This window comes from Acomys russatus, chromosome 20, assembly GCF_903995435.1.
Source record: "Acomys russatus chromosome 20, mAcoRus1.1, whole genome shotgun sequence".
Taxonomy (NCBI): Eukaryota; Metazoa; Chordata; class Mammalia; order Rodentia; family Muridae; genus Acomys; species Acomys russatus.
Window position 1 is genome coordinate 36,074,293 of NC_067156.1, and position 12,256 is coordinate 36,086,548.

Genomic DNA, 12,256 nt, shown 5'->3' on the forward strand with positions numbered 1-12,256 from the left:
ACTAAGAGGAACAAGAATGAAACCTTCTGGGTATCATTTCTGTGGGGCAATTCCCCTGGCATAATTCTGAGGAGTCTTGCTGATCACCAACCCGCAGAAGGAGCCACACTATCCGTAGACCAAACTTAGAAGTATCCCTCAGACCTCCACACTGCCTTCCCTAATCCCGCAACTCTGTGGCATCATTGTCAGGCGGGAATCTCCCATCTTTCTCTCAGGTTTCCACCTCCCATTCATGGTGGTTTTGCAATATGATAGCCTGGCCTGTCTTTTGTCTTGGGCTGATACTTCCTCCTCTGAGTCTATCTCAGATGTTTATCAGTTTGTAGAGACAAAGTCTCAGTTGGGTGGCATCCTAAGACTGTTTTCACCTTGGGCCCAGACTAAGACACACACAAACACACACACACACACACACACACACACACACACACACACCACACCACACACACACACACCACAACACACACACACACCACAACACACACACACACCACCCACACACACACACACACCACAGCACACACACACACACACACACACACACACACACACACACACACACCACACACACACACACCACAACACACACACACACCACAACACACACACACCACAACACACACACACACACCACAGCACACACACACACACCACAACACACACACACACAACACACACACACACACCACAACACACACACACACCACACCACAACACACACACACACCACAACACACACACACACCACAACACACACACACACACACACACACACACACACCACAACACACACACACACACACATACACCAATATATAATAATAGTACATGTCTTAGGGTCTTATTGTTGTAAAGAGAAACCATGACCAAGGCAATTCTTATAAAGAGAAACATTTAATTTCTGCTGTTTACAGTTCTAGAGGTTTAGTCGTTTATCATCACGGCAGGAAGCATGGCAGTGTACAGTCAGACTTCTTTCTGGAGGAGCCAAAGGTTCTAGATTTTGGTCCCCAGGGAGCAGAAGGGGACTGTGTGCCACACTATGCAGAGCTGAGCATAGGAGCCCTCAGCGCCTACCTTTACAGTGACACACTTCTTCCAACAAGGCCACACCTCCTAATGATACCACTTTCTATGGGACAGATGTTCAGTCATTCCTATGAGCAACATACCTATTCAACTAGGACAGTAAATAAAAGTAAATATAAATAAATCGATAAAAGGTAAAAGGAATGAATAAGAGAGAGAAGAGAGAAACATATTTATTTTGCCTACATTTGTAAACAAACTAGATTAAGAGTTAACAACAGACCAATGAGTCCTGTTAATTTTGGTGTCTTCCCATATGTTGTAGAACACTGGTCGGATGATAGAAGCACAGTGCTGGGGGCAACTTGAAATGGGGAGAATAAGGAGAGCACAGAAGAAGGTGCCTTGGTGGCTTGTTTAATGGAAGCGCGTTATGTTGTAAAACAGAACTTAACTCTGTTTTAGGCAAGTGGGCTTCTAAAACTAAAATGTAGCCCTATAGTGGACTTCAAAGCAGGGAGTCTGGTATAAGCTGCTGGAGCAACAGCAGGCACAAATACTTTAAATCAATGGAAGCATTATGGATGAGGCCCTATCTCCTCTGCGGAGAAGTCACCAAAGTAGCTCAGTATCAGCTCTCTGTTACTAAGTTCTTGCAGCTGATCCATATTAGCCAATATCAGGCCCATTTGAAAGCAGCTGATAAATACATCAAAGATTTTCAATTATAATAAGAAATGAGACTAGCAACCTTGCCCTTTCATGATAATAGTATTTTAGAGAAATAATCTAATCAGAAATAATTGTGGATTTTTCTCCTTTTTTTTTTAATTTAAAGGAAAAATAATATGTAGCTCTATATGACTGATATACATGATTGATTACATAATGATATTTAACTCTGATATGTTTATTAATTTATTAAATCTTTCTTAATCTTATGCATGAGTCTATTCTATTAAGTTATTCTATGAATTCAAGATAGGGCTTCAACGTATTTTTGAACAACATGCTGTCTTCTAAATGAAGTATTACTTGGAGATAATGAATAATACTCTGACAACAGATATGAAATATTGAAAAATAAATCTGTTGCAAAATAGGATATCAGAAAAGCTGTATTTTGCCTTAAGTAGATTTGCCATAATTTAAAATGTTGTACAGTCTTCATCACTATTTAAACAACTAGTCAGAGTACTGGGAGAAATCAATAGCCATTATAAGTATAATTTACTATGATCATAATTCATTAGCAGCTGCTGTTTCCCACCAAATATTTAATCATGAGCATGGGCATATATGAAGCAATCCTAATGACTGGATGGAAATTGCGCTTTAGGATTTACAAACAAGGAAGAACTAATCATTAAATTTGAGGACATGCGGTAGCAGAAAAGGAAAAATGTACTACCTATAATTTTATGGTAATGATTGTTAAGAGAGCGACTTAATATTGTGAGTTCTGATATAACTGGCCTCTAATGTCACACTACATACTTTCTTTTAAAAATATTTCATCTTTTAAGAATATGTCATGAGTATATCATTTCGCCACCCCTCTTAAGACCCCTCAAACTCTCCTATACATCCCTTACTCTCCTTCAAATACATGGCCTCTTTGTTCATTGTAGTTACAACATATTCATAAATATGTACATATATTCTTAAATATATAAATAAAACCTACTTTGTCTGTATAATATTACTTGTATATATGTGTAAGAGCTAGGGATTTTTGTTGGATAAACAATGGTGCGTTCATCCCTGGGGAAGACTCTTTCTCCTACTCTCAGTAGTCTTGTTTGCCTGTGGTTCTTTAGGTAGGGTTGAGGCTCCTGAACTTTCCTGCATCAATGATAGCATGTCTATTTTTGTTGCCTAGATACATCTATAATACAATTCCATCACCCAAGGTTAAGGGAACATTGCCAAATAGGGGTGAAAAGATGACAAGAGCCAGAGGATCAGGGAGTTTGCTGTGAGAGTGTGTTTCATCGGAATGCCAGAAACCACAGCCTTAGAGTCTCACCTACATGACTGTTTACTGTTGTAATGTAATCATTGGCTCAAACAGGTGTCAAAAGATAGACATATAAGGCTGAGAGGTAATAGCATTTGTAAGTGCTTGCTACAGAAGCATAAGGGTCTGTGTTCCAATCCTGACATTCAAGCCAGGCATGGTGACTGGCACTGTGAGTGCAATACTGGAGAGAAAAGAGAAGAGAGTCTTTGGAATTCACTGGCCAGCCAGTCCTAGCTGAAATCATGATCTTCAGTTTCATTGTGTGAACCACACATATGTACACTTACACACATGGATGCATTCACACACATATACAATGATATAAATATATGTGTGTATTTGGTAATGTATTTTTGGTGCACAGATGTTGTAACATAATTTTTTGACTTAGAACAGTTTATTAATATTCATAGCAAAGTGTAAGGATCCAGAGGGTCCTAGAAACCTACAAGTAGAACATGATAGGCAGATTTGGGTCCAGGGGTCTCGCTCAAACTAAGGCACCAGCCAAGGACAATACAGGCGGTAAACTTTAAACCCCTACCCAGATCTAGCCAATGGTCAGAGCAGTCTCCACAGTTGAGTGGAGAGTGGGATATGACTTTCTTATGTACTCTGGTGCCTCAAATTTGACCATGTCCCCTGGAGGGGGAGTCCTGGTGGCACTCAGAGGAAGGACAGCAGGTTACTGAGAAGAGACTTGATACCCTATGAGCATATACAGGGGGAGGTAATCCCCCTCAGGAACAGTCATAGGGGAGGGGAATAAGGGGAAAAGGGGAGGGAGGGAAGAATGGGAGGACACAAGGGATGGGATAACCATTGAGATGTAACAAGAATAAATTAATGATAAAAAATTAAAAATAAATAAAATAAAATAAAATAAAATAAAAAGATTCTGATGCTTGCTATATAAGCATGAATTTATAACTGATCTTTTGTCATTTACCCTTAGACCCTCTGTCCAAGTTTTTATTTACAATGTAACAGTAACAACATAATTGATATAAATATAAAGATTATATTTATGAACTCTAAAGAACTGACTCACTGTTGGTCGTCTAATACAACCTATAAATCCAGCCCAGTTATAATGTAGTCCTTGATGATGTTCACACTTCCTTTCAAGGATAAATATCTTCATTGTGTGTAGAGTTAGAATACTAGTGACTCATCAAAATTAGAAAAATGTTTTTATCAATTTTGGAGTGAGAGTGTTGGCAGAAATCAGCAGATGTATCAAAGATATAATACTAAAAGATACAGAGGTGTCAGCCAAATACTAAGTGGCAGCATTGAAAAACATTATAACAGCCTCTTCTGGGACTCAGGTTATTAATCCTGTATAGGAAAAATAAAAGTACAGTCACTCTAGTGAGAATGGCTAGAACCATCAACATGTCAGCAAGTAATAAGCACATGTGTGAGTAGCCGTTGTATATGATGATGCTATTGATCCAGCACCAGTAGGGCACACACTTGGAGATGCTAGGCTGAAAGGAGTGATGAATCTAAGCTCATCTGCCTGAACTTCATTACAGAAATCAGGTGCCCTTGGGAAGCAGAATTTTCTTTTAAAATGAATCCACATGACTTGAACTGACCTATTCCAGAGGATTGACCATCCTGACTAGCTGTACCATCACAACCGAGGTTATGAGATAAAATACACTCACAACTTAAGATTGTATCCAATTTAAATTATAGTGTACTGTAGAAATTTCTCATTATTTTAAAGTCAAAGATTTGATTTATTGGTGGAGTGGTACCCACTTAAACAGCTTAAAAAGTGCCATTAACTCAGCTTCCTACCAAGATGGGCAATAATGTAATTGTTGAACGAGAGGTGAAAATAATGATATAAAAATACAATTTTGCTTAGGTGTAGGAGCAATTTAATTAAAACATTGTTTTGATACACAATATACTGTTCTTACAGAAGCCATCCTGCTGTTATACATTCATACAATTCTTATAACATCCGGCAATATCATTAATGGCTCAGATAAATAGGAGTCCTATTATTTTCTTCAGCACAAAACAAAATTACCAAAGCCATTTTATATTCATAGAAGGGTAATCATTTTGTTTGCATATTTCTTTAATTCAATATTAGTCAAATTTAAATTTTATAACACAGTATTAACTTATTCATAAACAAATAATCTACTGTGTCAAGGGTGATAATATTCATATTCCTTTGTCAAGTCAGAATCATAATTTTTTTTGAGATTTTTCTCAATTAAATTTTCCTTTCTCCAACCCCTCCCATATGCTCTTCTTCAAATTCACTGCCTCCTTTTTGTTATTACATGCATATATGTACTTGTATATAGATACATATTACGAGAAATAACCTGCTGAGTCCAGTTAATGTTACTTTCAGTAGGTTTTCAGAGTTGACAATTTGACACTGGAAAAATAATAGTATTATGTAACAGCTTTAGGCTCTAGAGCTCTATGTACTTATGTGTCCTAATGTCACAACACCATATCCTGAGTGTCAACAAGAGGAGAATAATAATGAATGCAAACAAACAAGAAAATTAATATTCATCTTACAAGGTCTCTGCAAGGACTCAGTGAAAATTTGACTCATATAGGGGCCAGAAAGTTTTAATTCATGTGTCCACCCACTTAACAGTACTCATTAAATGCTTGTTTTTATTTCTTTCTTGGAGATGGTATGTCTCTACACAGCCCTTGTTGTCACCCACTGTGTAGACCAGACTGGCTTTGAACTCACAGAGATTCACCTACCTTTGACTCCTGAGTGCTGGGATTAAAGGCCGGTGCTAATGTAAAGTTGAACGCGCATTCTTTTAAGCACTGAGCCTGGCTGGCTTGTCTTCCAGTTCTTATTTGTCTGCTGTCTTATGAAAGCCACACTGCAGTTCTATTTATTTACCTCTTGTATTCTTATTTACTTTCCTCTTCCAGCATTCAGTGTTCATAATCTATATGACAGCAATGAGATGTGTCCAAATTTTTCTCTTAATGTATGGGAAGTAATTTCAAGCAAATAATTTGAGAAATCATTTCTGTTGGTTAAGATGGTTTGGGTAGTAAACTGCTGCCATCCTTAACTTAATGTATGCGTTTACTTTGTCTACAAACATGTTTCTGCACTCTTGTCAGCATGAGATAAACATTATGACATGTGTGGATTTAATGATGTTTAAAAACAGCCATGCTACTATAATTGTTAGAAAAAAGGAGAACATCATGAATTATTAAGTAACATACAACCCATGAACTATTTGTTCTTTGTCTTAGAGACGTGTCAATATCATAAAAGGTAATTCAAATTTTGCTACCATGAAAAATTAAAACCCGTACACCAAACCTACAGGGGCTACATTAGCTACCACTCCTGTAGTTTATTGAAGATACCTTTCAACTGTTAGGGAAATCTATATAGTTCTTAATTAGTCTTCTAGAGTTCCTAGAGTGGGAGGTAATTTTGACATACATTCAAGCTTGCTGTGCCTTGAAACTGGTAAGATCCTGACATGAACCAGCGTGGTACAGAATCCAACAGTTTATACTTTTATGAAACTTCCAGTTAGCATTTCAAAGTTTCCCAAGCATGCTTGTTTCAGATGAAATAAAAACAAAAATCAGCCTTTTGAACCCAGAACTGCTATATGCCAAAAAAATTACAAGCATGATTTGATTTTATCCTCAGAAGAATTAACTGAAGGTCCTGAATTCTCATTGCTCGTCCCAGCCTATTTGGTAAGCAGTCTCAGGCCACCTCCTCGCTGAGCTGCCCTGGCCTCTGCACTCGTGAATCTCTCCAAGCTGTTGCCCTTGCTGTCACCCAGAAAACACTGCATTTCTTCATTTCATTCAGGTTTACCCAGATGGCATCTATTCATGAAAACTTTCCTGATCATTCTATAAAATTCTGTCCCCTCACTTTGCTTTTCCTTAAATTCATTTGACATCAATGAATCAAATATTCTTTAATGAGTGCTGACCCTCTGTGCTGTTTGTGGATGTTCTAATGCATGAGGAACTCAGAAAGTCTGGAGTAAAAGATTCTAGCCACAGTTCCCAGAGTGCTGCACAGCATTACAAAAGAATCAGGAGATGTGTTAGGGATCAAAACAACAAGGGCCGGGAATGGTGGTACTCACCTTTACATTTTATCACTTGGGAGGCAGCGGTAGGTAGATTCCTGTGAGTTAGAGGCCAGTCTAGTATCAAAAGTAAGCAAGCAAGCAAGCAAACAACACCGACAAAATAAAAAACTGAGAACAACCAACCAACTGAGGTCTGACAACATTAGCTTTCTCAAGGTCATGATAGCTCAACAATTATTACTAGCATTTTGTGTCACAATTATTTCCAAAATGATATTTAATCTCTTAGACTAGTGATTAGTGAAATTTGTAAAGTGTTATTTAGGCCTTTGAAATTAAGTCTATTTTTTGATGTACAGATATTTATTAAATAAAATAGAAACAAAAATACACATAGACATTTGAACTAAAATTATTTCATAAACATGTGTTTTTTACTTGTATGTAAAATATAAACATAGGTATAACTGTTTTTGAAAGCAAAAATGTAGCTTGATGTTATGTGTTTGATGTTAACCAATAACTTAAATTAGTTCTTGGTACAGTACAGAAACCTATAGTACTTTTTTTCTTTAAAGAACTATTTCTTGTATTTTCAAAAATTATAACATAATTACATCATTTTCCCACCCACGTTTCTCTTTCAGAACCCTCCTAAATAATTTTCTTTCTTCTCTTTAATGAACAATGTTTTATTAATTATATATATTTGTATACACATATACATATATTATTTTTAATAATAAAATGAAACTAAGACATCGAAGTTGGACAAGACAAATAAACAGAAGGAAAAGAGCTCAAGAGAAGGGACAAGAATCAGAGACTCACTCGTCAATACACTCAGGAATCCCACACGAACACTAAACTGTAAGTCATAATAATACAAATATTTTCTTAAGTGTATAGATGCAACCTGCTCAAGTTTGTATAATGTTCATATGTGCAGGTATTTAGGGCTAGCCATATGGTAGTAGAGAGTCAGCTACTGTGCTCTCTCCTTGGGCAGACTGTCTCTCCCAGTCTCAGCATCTCTTCGTTGCCTGTGGTCCTTTGGGCAGGGGTGAGGCCTCTGAGTGTTCCCTTATCCATGATAACCTGCCTATCGCTGTTGTCCTTAATCAGTTCATGTTTAGGTGGTCATGTTGGTGAGACTGAAACCTTATGACATTATCTTCTGACTTTACTTGTAGATATAACCTCGCAGAAAACTCCCTGATCCTCTGGCTATACAATCTTTCTGTTTCCTTGTGTTTGATGGTCCCTGAGTCTTAGGTACAGGAGTGTCTTTTAAATATGTCCTTTGGGACTGTGCTCCAACTCTGCATTTTGATGGGTTGTGTTTTTCTGCAGTGGTCTCCTGTTGCATAATGAATTTTCCTTGATGAAGGGAAGGAACTGTGGCTATAAGGACAAATATTTAGTGCTTATTAGATATTATGCTTGTTTAGTGAAGTGGCAGTTGTAGTTTCTCCTTTAAGATTCATGACTTCATGAGGACTGAGTAGTTGTCTAGGTTTTCAATACCAGACATGATTATCCTCTTGCTGAGTTGGTCTTATGTCCAATTAGAAAGCTGTGGTTACTGTCGGATATGCGTGCCACTACTGCACTCTTATCGTGTCATACTGATCACTGCTATGGTTCATAGGCACCAGAACTGGGTAAGATTGTTGGTTTTTCCTTCTTTGGGAAACTTTATGACATTTCCTGGTACCATAAAAGCTAGTCCTCAGGGAGAAGGCTCTCACATCACTTCCAGTTCTGGGGCTTCTGGGCTCTGTGTCAGAAGTGCATGGTGTCCTCAGAAATGGGGACTTGTAACCCACATCTGAAAGGAAACTAAGAACAATAACAATGGTATGTAATGTTTTTAGAATCATGTGGACAACTCCGAACCAAAATTTCAAGGAGAGTTTCTTATGCTTGGTGTGGTTTTTGTTAGGCAGTCTTTGGCTCTTAGAGGGAGATTATAAACCTAGATGGAAATTTTTCATTTAAAATATATGTATGTACATTACACACACACACAGAGCGCGAGCGAGCGCGAGACGCGCGAGAGCGACAGAGAGAGAGAGACAGAGAGAGAAACAGAGAGAGAGACAGAGATAGACAGAGAGAGACAGAGAGACAGTGACAGAGAGACAGAGATAGACAGAGACAGAGAGAGGAGTGGAGACAACTTATGTGTGTGTTTTAGATGAATCCTTATGATTTTTCAGACATTTTTACTGTTATTTTACCTTTCTCCCTCCATATTATGTTTTTTAATCTCCCACCATCTTTCCCACTTATTCCACCATATCATTGAGTACGTCAATTCCTTTCTATTGCTCTCCCACACATTCACCCTGGCAATGATCCCCTTTTACTTTCCAGGTCCCTTCAGCTATGCTAGGATATGTGTTCATATCTGAAGATTTGAAGAGAGAAAGACATTTAGGCTGTTTCTATTTCCTAGCAATTGTGAATAGAGCAGCAATGAAAAGACTGAGCAAACATCTGTGTAGTAGGATGTTGAGTCATCTGGGCATATTCCAAAGTGTAGTATAACTGGGTCACATGGAGTCTACTAGTAGAGAAATAGCCCCTATTACAGGACACTTGCCATTATTCTAGTGAAGGGAGAATGTTCTTGTGAAAGCGAGACAGACTAATAGTCTCCAGTATCACCTAATTCTGTTCTAACACCCAGTTTATCCTGACTGTAAGATTTTCACCTACATGGTTTTTACCAATATGCTTCTTCCCAGGTTTTGGTTTTAAAACTTTAAACATTTCTGGTAGCTGCTGCTCATATAACTGATATCCTTAAGTAAACTCTAAGGACCACTACCTGGAAAAAAAAAGACTTTAAGCTGCCTCCCTACAAGCTCTAGCCTTTAGACACCATGGCCTTTTATAATCCTTTTCAACCTAATGTGGGCAAAAGTTTGGATTTGCTACTAACTAGTAGAATATGGCAAAAGTAATGGAATTTATTCTTGTGAGATTATAAGGCCTAGACACTAGTTAAGCTATGCCCAGATCTATGATTTACAGAAACTTGGATAAGAAATATTGATTTTTTTAATAGCCTCCTAAGTATTCTACAATTTGTAATATAATGGGCATTTATAGTCTTTTATAAAGCTAACTGTCTTGGTTTATAAAATTTTTCAGATGTGTGGAAAAAAAGTGGGCATCTTTAGAAGAATGGTATTTTAAAAACATGACAACATCACTGCACACATAAGCTCACAGTGACTGCAACAGCAAGTGCAAGACCTGTACAAGGTACCAAATCCATCATGAGTATGGAAGTGGCATAGGGCACTCCACCTATAGTTGAGAAGCTATTGGCAATCGATGACTGCTGTAGGAGACAGAATAAGTTATCTCCAAGAATGTGGCATGTACAAAGCTGTTCCTACTCCAGCTGGTCCTGTGCACTCACACATATGTGCAACAGTGAGTAGAATCAGTGGGTTTACAAAAAGACAACATGAACTTGAGAGAGAAAAATGGTACAGAGATGGGGAAAAGCTGTAATGGAGACACATTTGATCAAAGCACATTGTATTCATGTATGAAATTTTCAAACAATAAAAATGGGGAAAAAGGGTCTCTGTATCCAGACTCCCATCCATGTACCTCAATTCAGCATTTCTGAAACATGTTTTGCTTTGTTTCTGCTAGTACATGCAAACCAAATATTCAAATTCTATGAAAATGAATGTGTTTCCTCTTAGAGGATTAAAAAAAGAAGAGAAAAGAAAAATATATATCATACTTACTGTTCTTCCAGAAGGGAGAGAGAGTTGGGAGAATATGGAGAAGGCAGGAATCATCTCCTGATACCCTTTTCTCCTGAGGAATCTTTACAGTGTCTTCATCACTAGAAGCTATTTGCCTGTAGAGATGAGAAGTCACAGAGGTGCTTCCAGTAACTTACGATATCTAACAAAGTCCCGGATGAACATTCAAGAATATTAGTTGTAGCTATCCAACTACATAATCTTGTTATTTTTCTATGCCCTTCATTTTCTTCAACTAATCTCATTTGACAGTCTACTGCCATTACAATAAAGCCTTTCACCTAACTTACAGCATAGTCCACCTTGAACCTGGGGTTTGTTTCTTTATACAAAGCCACTTCAACTCTACGTCGTGGTTGAGTTTATAAATGGCTGGTACAAAGCTGTCATTTTAACTTTCATAAAGCTTCTAACATGTCACTAACAAATCTTTATATGTATGGCCACTTCTCTCTCTCTCTCTCTCTCTCTCTCTCTCTCTCTCTCTCTCTCTCTCTCTCCTCTCATCTCCTTTTCCTCCATCCCTGTCTCTCTCTCTCTCTCTTAGTGGAAGGTGAAAAACTCTGGCATTTGCTTGGGATGTTTCCCATTTTTAAAACACCATAAAATATTTATTATTACTTTCTAATTTCTCAGCACATAATTTTGGAAAACAATTAGTTTAATGATGAAAAGGTCTCACATGTATATATTGCACTTCTTTATAGTGATCGCTCATGACGTCTTTTACCTCACCCCTACTCTTGTTGACTCTCTGCCATTCGTTTGAATGCTCACACTCTGGCATGTAAAGACAATCCCTTACGGTCTCCTGCATTTCTTCCCACCCAATCTCTCTACAAAACACTAGGTTCTCTCATAAGTCCACATATGGTCAGGAAGAGTTCTTCCAAGTATTTTTCCTTCTAATCTAATCCCAGAGTTCTATTCCTAGGGTCTGTTTTCCGCCTTTGCTAATGTTAACTTGTATCTCAAAGTTTTCTCATTTACCTACAGAAATGAGAAGCTTAAAAGTACAGTGTAGACACCACATTTCATTTTTACATTGACTTCAGAGACATATAGAAAAAAAAAACATAGGGTAGTTATTGACTTGGACTCTGCTGTAGGCCAAAGAACTTGTACTCCATGAGACTTCCTACTGATGCTCTGAAGCACATGTCTCAGTAACATCCACCAGAAAGATAAAAGGGACCAGGACTCACATGTTATGGCTTGCCTTGCATTACTCCTCTATTGACTATGAGCAGCCACACACAATGTATTTCTTACATTGATAAACTTTGCTATACTTTGTGGTCAGCAATTCCCTGGTA